The following is a 10024-nucleotide window of genomic DNA, read 5'->3' as shown; positions in this document are numbered from 1 at the left end:
ATCAGCGAACCATTGATAACATAGCAACAAGCCACTGGAATGGCAAACCAAGTGCCACGTGTGCTCACCGACCACCTCTATATAGTTCATACGCTCATCATACAGCTTCGAGTGGCCCGCGCGCTCACCGGCTACCTCAAAGTGGTTCGCATGCTCATCAGCTAGCTCCAAGTAGCTCGCGTGCTCACCCACCAGCTCCAATTAGCTCCAAGTGGCTCCAAGTGGCCAACATGCTCACCAGCGACCTCCAAGTTAACAAAATACATGAAGCAAATCGGTGAAGCGTACGAGTCAACATGACACGTGAAACGACAAAATAACTCAGTCAGGAGTTGTGTTTCGCCCGAAAAGGGCGAAACACCATGTATGTCTCGCCCACACCATATGTTCGTCACCCATTAGAAGTTTTAGATCTCTTCTCTAGCTTTCTAAGGCATCTTGAATCACCTTATTCTGAGATCGGATGAGAGAGTTAGAGCCAAAATACCCGAGGCTGCTCGCAAGGCTGCGAGCCACCATTTGGTGGCTCGCATAAAAAACTGAGATTTTAGCTATGATAAGATTTGATTCTGGAGAAGCTCAAAAGACAAAAGTTGTATAACTTTTTGTCAACTTTCTAACACATCTTGAATCAACTCATTCTGAGATAAGACGAGAGATTTAGAGTCACAATACCCAAGGAAGTACAAACTGACTCGCACAGTGCCAACCCACCATTTGGTGGCTCACACAAAGAACTAAGATTTTAGCCATAATATGATTTGATTTTGGAGAAACTCTTGTCAGCTTTCCAACATATTTTGAATCACCTTATTTTGAGACTGGACGAGAGAGTTAGAGCTAGAAAACCCGAGACAGTACAAACTAGCTCGCCCAAGGTCAAGCCACCATTTGGTGGATCGCACGGTTCCGAGCACCAGATGGTGGCTCGCACACGGAAATGCTGAAAACGGATTTTAATGGTTTTTTTGATGGTTTTCATGGGATTCTTCTGTTCCGGAGCCTCCCAACTATTTTGAAGCTATCCCTGTTTGGAGAGAAAGTCGATTTGTTCATTGATGTAGTCATTACAACTTCAAACGTTACAATAAAAACAAAAGTTACTCTTTTTATAAGACCTTGACACAATGAAAATAAAAAAAGTACAACTCTTGTCAAACAGCACAACGGGTGATTATCGCCCGCTGCTTGCGTGGGATCTTAGCCTGTGATGGGGATGTCGATGTCCGTGGACCACCAAATGATCAGATCAGTTCCGGAGCCTCGTTGATTCATGAAGGAATTATGAAACTGAATCAATTATCTCAGCAACAGCGAGATAATCACTTTTCTTGAGCTTATCGCAACAGGGCAATCTCAAGGCAAAGAACCGGGCTGCAGATCTGACGAACTCCTTTTCTTTATGCTAAAGAGTTCGCTGAAGTCTCCTCCTCCTCTCTGAAATTTGTGGCTCTTCAGTCCTCAATTCAGCAGGGCTTTGTCGATGCTCGAAATCCTTTTCTTTATGCTAAAGAATTCGCTGAAGTTTCCTCCTCCTCTCTGAAATTCGTGCCTCTTCAGTCCTCAATTCAGCAGGGCTTTGTCGATGCTCGAGAATTCCAGATCCCGAAATATGAAGGCCCTGGGGTTGTATTTATAGACTTCGGGACCCCTGTTTTCAGATAAGAACGACCGATTCCCACTTATCCTCAGTTGTAACCACTTAACAACTTTCATGGATGATATTTTATCAGTTGGATCAAATCCAGGTGGTTAACGGTCAAAAGACAGCTTAAATCTACCAAAATCTGATTTCGGGTCTACGGACACCCGTGGGTGTCTCGGCCAACCTTGGGCCGAGACACCTCTTGCTGTCTTGGCCAAGCTTTAGCCGGGACACCCACGGGTGTATCGGCCAAGCTTTGGTCGAGACACCAATGGGTGTCTCGGCCAAGCTTTGGCCGAGACACCTATGGGTGTCTCGCCAAGGGTTGGTTTGGAGAGTTTTGTCCGTTTCCGCTGTATTTTTGTCATCCAAACTCAGAATCATGCAATTCAAAATGCATTGGAAAGCCGACGAGGAGATCTACAAGCTCCCATGATCGAATCATAAGTGGAGTAAATGGGTCACAAGAGGGTGCTTCGTCTTTTGTGAGCGACGTGCAGCTCCCAGTCCATTTGTGTTTCCGTTATTCCGAAATTCCGTTGCTTCGCATGGTCTGTCGACTCACTTCATGTGTTTGTCATTGTTAAATAAGCTTCTGTGACTTGAATAGCAATGTTCATTGTCTTCTCTCTGCCTCAAACCGCGTGCAGGGACTGATGGGCAATTTTTGACGTCTATAGATACCCCCTCCAAAATGTTTCAGTCTCGTTTCTTTTATAGAAGAGCCTAAAATACTTTGGATGTGATCGGTACAACCTTCATCCAGTATAAAAGGACCTATAGTTGTTTTCGATTCTTGACTTCTTTTATTTTCAGTCTATTTTGATGAATAGATGAAGTTATTCCCGCGCTGCGTTTATCGTCATGCCGTTGTCGAAGTCTCGAATCGAAATTGGTTAGTTGATTTTGGCTTGTGTCATTGAGTTGACTTAGAACTGAGTATCCTTATCATAATATATTAACTTAGGGCTACGCGTTGAACAGCGTTGACTTTAGGGTTTTGGATCGCCCGGTGTTGACTTTTTATCGCAACGCGTTGACTGACGTTGACCTAGGGTTACGCATTGATCGGTGTTGACCTTAGGGTTTTGGATCGTCCAATTGACTTTTTATCATAACGTGTTGACCGGTGTTGACCTAGGGTTATGCGTTGACCGGCGTTGACTTTAGGCTTTCGTATCGCCAGTGTTGACTTTCATCGTAACGCGTTGACTGTCGTTAACCTAGGGTTACACATTGACTGGCGTTGACCTTAGGGTTTTGGATCGCCCGGCGTTGTCTTTTCATCGTAACGTGTTGATTGGCGTTGACCTAGGGTTATGCGTTGACTGGCATTGACCTTAGGGTTTGACCAAGCAAGAGTTTGAGGTGACCCTAACTGTAGGAATGTTTGATCATTCGATTTGAAAGTGGACCTCTCATTTATGGAAGGAATCAAGAGGAGATTTTAGCTTTGGTTGTGGTCCTAACTATAGGAAGGTTTGACCAAATGAACAGTGAGAGTGGGAGTACAAATTACAATGGGAGTGTTGATTCGTACAAATCACTCGAAGAGAGTCCCTGGTGTTAAGTGACAAATACTTAACACGAAGGGGTTTGACAATTGTCAATGATCAGGAGACTAAAATTCCAAGTACTATGTCCAGACTCTAAAAATGTGGGTGTCGAGTGCACCGACGTAGCGGGAGTTTGTGTGAGAGTTTCTTATTCATCACCTTCTTGTAGTGATCTGGTTATCCCTGAGAATATTACACATAACATTCTTCCGGGAACTTCCCATTACATCCACCCCCAGCTTTCTTTGTAAATCTGGGTCTAACATTGTACTCAGCTGAATGGTCGGGTTATCCTTAAGAGTATCACATACGATATTCTTCCAGGAACTTCTCGTGAAAGAAAGGAAATAGTTTAGACTCAAATACTTGTTGGAGTATTGAGAAGTAGTTTATACTCATATACTCTTCGGAGTGTCGGAAGGAGCAGTTTATACTCTTATATTTGTCGGAGTCTTCATTCGACTTAATTGAGCGTTATGACGTCGGCTTCAACCAAGGTTAGGATGTTATTTTTGAGAGCGAAGCAAGCCTTGGTAGGATGAAGGATCCTCCTGCGGTACGCACAGTACTTCGGATCCGCAGTATTGTCAGTTTCCTCCTGATCTGCGATAGGTGGTAACTTGATCTTGCTATTTTCTACGAGGGACTCGAAAATGGCTGGAACGTCTTCGTCCTTGAAGGAGTACACCTTTTGGAGTCTCGGATCCAAAGTCTTTTTCTGTCTTCGGGGTTGTTGTTGCGACGTCTGATTAACATTAATAACTGCTACAGGCACCTTCTCCTTACCACGGTAGACGAAGCTTGGGTTTGGAGGGTTAGCAATCGGTTGGCTTCTCTCGGCTTTCTTCCTTCTGAGGAAGCACTCGGCCTGCTCTCCGTGCACTTTCAACTCTTTCCAGGTGCTGGACGGTGCTACTCCCATAACTTCCAATACGTCCAAAGAGAGGTTGTTATGACAGGTTTGGAGGATAAAGTCCTCTGTGATCGGATATCGGTAGATCATCGCCTTATTCCGGAAGCGCTTGACGAAGTCGTCGACCATCTCGTCGTATTCCTATTTCTCATCGAAGAGTGTCCTGATTGACACCTCGGCGTCATTATCAAAAAAGTGAGCGAGGAACAGGTTCTCCAGGTCATCCCAGCTATTAATGCTTTCAGGTTTGAGATGGCGGTACCAATCGAAGGTAGCTCCGCGAAGGGTGCCAACGAATGACTGGACCATCAAGGATTCATTCCTAGAAATCACACCCAAGTGAGACTTGAAGTAAATTAGATGCTGAGTGGGGGAACACTTTCCGTCAAATGGCGTGAAGTTGATCAGGTTGAATTTCGTCGGATACGGTATTGAATCCCACTCTCTTGGGTAAGGACACGGAATACCGGTCTTCTTCACCTCTCGAGTAGATATTAGAGCGTTGACTTTTCTCTCGAGGTCTTTTATCTTTTCATCCTCGCTCGTGTTCTTCCTTGGTCGATTTTGAGGAGGAATAATAGGGGCCACCCCCAGTGTTATCATTATTGGCGGGGCCCCCCCCCGCGTTGTTAATCTCAGTGGGGCCACTCCCAGCGTTTTGGTCAACGGGAGGGTTATCTGCATCGAGGTGTTCATCTACATCTGAATCGTTAGCTGCTTGACTAACATTATTGCAACGACTGGATTCACCTATCTGAGTCGATAAGGCTCGGATCTGTTGATCATGCTCTTCCCTCATTGGTAGCATAGTCATTTCCGTTTCGAACTTGAAGTTCTCTTTTTGCTTAGCCAATGCATCCTCGATGATTTTGGCCATTTGCTCAGTGTTGACCATAAATGCCTCGCGGGATTGTCCTATGCTAGACACTGTATTGTCAGAAGCGATGGTAGAGTTCGCATCTGATGCTTCATCTTCTGAGGATAATCCATTATTCATCCTCTGATAGTCCCTACGCCTAGTAGTTCCCGCGCGTAACCGAGTTATACGTTGGGATATGTCCAAAAAATGTTGGGGATTGAAACTTCGCGTTGACTTCTCCTTATCGACCATATTGATGGTGGGATATGTCCAAAAAATGTTGGGGATTGAAACTTCGCGTTGACTTCTCCTTATCGACCATATTGATGGTGACCTTTGGGAGTTCATCATCTTGCGCAGCTGATCTTTTTCTATAGAAACGCCTTGGCTTTGACTTGGACGTTCTGGTAGAGATCCTTTCAAATACCGAGACCCTCTGTGGAGTGGTCTTGGAGCAGTTACACGCTGATAATACTGCCCTGATAAGTTTGGTACACGGACAGTGAGAGTCCACTTTCCGGGTACTTCTCTTTCGAGATTTATTCATACTCCCAGCCCGATAGTACAACTCATTAACGTTGCGGTCAGAGCAACCTATCGGCTATTGGTTTGATTCCTATGATAGAACATTGTTGTCTGTTCGTCGCGTCTTCTTATGAATAGGTAGCGCTTTATTGGCTTTAGCAGGAGTCATACGTTTAGAATCACACCCGTGTGAGGATGAAATTTTAACGGGCTCCTAGTTTTGTGTAGGCATCTCCACGCGGGTAGTTACAGGAATCAACTTATTAGGATGTCGCGTACGACCCCCAGTCTGGATGGTTGCTTGGGGTTCCTTCAATGATCCCAAGCGTTCCTTAACAGGCGCATTGCTATGATCTTCATGTAAAGAACCCAGGCGACCCTTCAATGGAATTCTAAATTTGGAGAGGTCCACGTCGTCGTAGGGTTTCACCGAAGGTGTGGTGGCAGAAGGAGCGGGATCCGAAGTTGAAGAAGGCTGGGGAGCAACGTTGCTTGCTTTTGCCTTAGGCGTTGATTTGGCCTTTGGCATCTAAATTTGTTTGGATCTCGGCAATCTCTTAACCGCCTCTTTCTTTTGCATTTCTTATGCTTTTCGCACAAGGATCTGGGCATGTGAAAGAAGTGCGCGACGATTCTAAAGCGCTCCTCAAGAGTGGAACGGTTCCATTTGACACGAACTCATTCGTTAGTAGGTGGTTGGGAGGAGGTCCGCGAAGCTTGCTATGGAGATGGCTTAACCACTTGGCACTTTCTGAACTCCAAATCCGCTTGGTAACGAAGTCCATCCACTTGATCTAAAGCCTTGGCGAATTGGCGCGCGAGGCATTGCCATTGCCGTTGACGTGCTCTCTTTGATGGAGTTGGCGTGTCTTCAGTAGTCGATTTCTTGATCGAAGAGGAGTTTAGATCTGCAGATCTTGCTTCATTGGATGCTGGCGGATCGTTGCTAGGTGCATCTACAGTAGCAGTAGTAGGGAGATAACCTTCTTGAGTCCTCAGATTTGAAGACCAGCGGATCTTCCAGGAGGAGGAGACCTTCCTGCGCTTATGAGGAGAGGCGGACCTAGAGGGGAAGGAGGAGGAGACGTACTCCTCGAACTTCTGTTGGTCGAACTCGTATTCGACCTCTTCAGCCATGGGGATCTTGATCGTCGGCTGCGGCACGATAGCCTCGGTGACGAGACTGTTGGCTCCCACTGTGGTCGTCAGCTTGTTTAGGGAGAAAGTCGATTTGTTCATTGATGTAGTCATTACAACTTCAAATGTTACAATGAAAACAAAAGTTAGTCTTTTTATAAGACCTTTACACAATGAAAACAAAAAAAAAGTACAACTCTCATCAAACAGCACAACAGGTGTTTATCGCCCGTTTCTTGCGTGGGATCTTGGCCTGTGACAGGGACGTCGATGTTCATAGACCACCAAACGATCAGATCAGATCCGGAGGCTCGTTGATTCGCGAAGGAATTATGAAACCGAAGCAATTATCTCAGCAACAGCGAGATAATCACTCTTCTCGAGATTACCGTAACGGGGCAATCTCAAGGCAAAGAACCGGGCTGCAGATCTAACGAACTCCTCTTCTTTATGCTGAAGAATTCGCTGAAGTCTCCTCCTCCTCTCTAAAATTTGTGGTTCTTCAGTCCTTAATTTAGCAGGGCTTCGCCAATGCTCGAGAATTCTAGATCCGGAAAAATAAAGGCCCTGGGGCTGTATTTATAGGCTTTGGGACTCCTGTTTTCAGATAAGAATGGTCGATTCCCTCTTATCCACAATTGTAACCACTTAACCACGTTCATGAATGATATTTTATTAGATGGAGAAAATCCAGGAGGTTAACAGTCGAAAGACAGCTTAAATCTGCCAAAATCTGATTTTCGGGTCTGCGGACACCCGTGGGTGTCTCGGCCAACCTTGGGCCGAAACACCTCTTGGTGTCTCAGCCAAGACTTGGCCGAGACACCACCTAGTGTCTCGACCAAGCTTTGGCTGAGACACCCACGGGTGTCTCGGACAAGCTTTGGCCGAGACACCTATGGGTGTCTCGCCAAGGCTTGGCTTGAAGAGTTTTGTCTGTTTTGTCTGTTTTCGCTGTATTTTCATCATCCGAACTCGGAATCACGCGATTCAAAATGCGTTAGAAATCCAACGAGGAGATATACAAGATCCCATGATCTAATCATAAGTGGAGTAAATGGGTCATGAGAGGGCACTTCGTCTTTCGTGAGCAACGTGCAGCTCCCGGTCCATTCGTGTTTTCGTTATTCTGAAATTTTGTTCCTTCGCATGGTCCGTCGACTCACTTCATATGTTTGTCATTGTTAAATGAACTTCTATGACTTGAATATCGATGTTCATCGTCTTCTCTCTGCCTTGAGCCACGTGCGGGTACTTATGGGCAATTTTTGACGCCTACAATCCCTAAACATGGTTAAGCGCTTATGAATTGCGGTTGAGGTCAAATCATCAATTCCTATCCTAAAACGCTGTAACTGAAGTATATAAATACAAGCCTAGGCCTTCATTTGTAGGGATTTGAAATCAGAGGGCGAGGTGCTGTCAAATTAAATAGTGGAGCATGAATTTTAGAGGAGGGCTAGCAGATCTTGGCGAACTTCAACATAAAGAGGAAGATATTCGAAGGATCTGAGGCCCGTTCCCCCTTTCCTCCGGATCAAACTTGGTTTTGATCTCGAGAAGAGTCATAATCTCTCTTGGTCAAGATTATCACTTCTGTGATTGTTTCCTTTGTGAAGCAAGAGTATTAATTAACTTTTCTATCAACTGGATCTGATCCGTGACGGTCCACGGACCAATGCGTCCCCAGTACAGGCAAAGATCACAAGCAAGCAACGGGTGATAAACGTCCTCTACGTGTGTTTTAAGGAGATTTTATTTGTTTATTTTTTTCATTGTGTAAGAAGAACTTATAAAAAGATCGACTTTTCTCTTTTTTGAATTTGTAATCGATAAACGATTGTAACAGATTCAATAACAATGAAGAAATCAATTTTCGACACAAACACGCTGGCGACCACAGTGGGAGTCAATAGTCTCTCTGTCGAGGCTTATTTTTTAATCTTTTTATAAGATCTTCTTACACAATAAAAAAATAAACAAATACAATCTCCTTAAAATACACGCAGAGGATGTTTATCACCCGCTAATTGCGTGGGGTCTTTGCCTGTGCTGGGGATGTGTTAGTCTGTCGACCGTCGCGGATCAGATCTGGTTGATGTAGAGGTTGAGTACGAGTTCGACCAGGTCAAGTTTGAGGAATACCTCTCCTCATCATCATCAAGATCTTCCTCGTCTCGCAAGTACAGGAAGATATCGGCATCAAAGAAGGCTCGCGATGACTCTTGCCTAATTGTTGCTGAGGGTTCCCCTTGCAACACTCCTCTAGCATCCAAGGAAGCTAGAATTTTAGATCACAATGACTCCTCTTCAGTCCAGGGGTTGTTTAACGAAGGCGCGCTAATTCTGACAAAGAGGGCTCGTCAAAGGCAACGGCAACGCTTCGTCCGTCACCTTGCTAAGGCTTTTGGAGCCGGTCAACGGGATCCGCTATAAGACGGATCTAAAATTCAAAAAGCGCCAAGCGTTCCAGCAGCGAGCAAATAGCTCTTCCTTCAGACCATCAACTGATGAATGAATCCACGTCAAAAGGACCCATTCGACATTTGAGGAACGCATTCAAAAATATCGTGCACTACTCATGCACGCGCAGCTACTTGTGCAGGAGGCACAAATTACAGAGGGAAGAGGTGGTCAAGAAACCACCAAAACTATGCTAAGTCTGGAAGCCAAAGTCCAAAACGGTGTTGAAAACAACTCGAACAGTGCCCGAAACTTTCAGAAAGTGCGAACCATCTCCTACTGGCTCGACCAAGGTCGAGCCACCTCATGCATCCGAGCCACCAAAGAATGGCTCGGCCAAGGCCAAGCCACCAAATGGTGGCCCGCGCCAAAACCGAGCCAGCTCAGCCCCCCTCACACTTGATTCACTTCCCGCGGCCATTTCTGAGTCTCCGACAGCCCCTGTTCCTATCCCGATGAATCCTACACCCCCGGTGGAGTCCTACGATAGCGTGGACTTGTCCTGGTTCAAGATGAAGATTATGGATCACATTGGTCCTTTGCACGGGGATCGAGGCAAACTTCCAAACAGAGAACGCTTGGGTCCGGTGAATGAATTCCAAGTGGCTATTCCAGCTAGGGGTCATACACGCACTCCCTTCAAGTCAAAGCTATCCTATGAAGGGAAAATTTCGATAACCGCCTACTTGGGGCTATGTGTCAAAGTCCAAGAGTCCGTTGAGGTCTCACATTCTCGCAGGCGTGGTCCTAAACAAGTGACTCTTGAGAATACCAATAAGACATTATGTCCCCAGAAGGAAACATATTTCTTGAATGATGACGACATTATACCTAGGAAGTCATCCTAACACCCGATAGGTTGCCCCAGTAATAATACCGATGAGTTGTACTATCGAGCTGAGGGTACGAACAAGTCTTAGAAGAGA

This window comes from Asparagus officinalis, chromosome 4 (genome assembly GCF_001876935.1).
Source record: "Asparagus officinalis chromosome 4, Aspof.V1, whole genome shotgun sequence".
NCBI classification, from domain to species: Eukaryota; Viridiplantae; Streptophyta; class Magnoliopsida; order Asparagales; family Asparagaceae; genus Asparagus; species Asparagus officinalis.
This window is presented reverse-complemented; position numbering follows the sequence as displayed.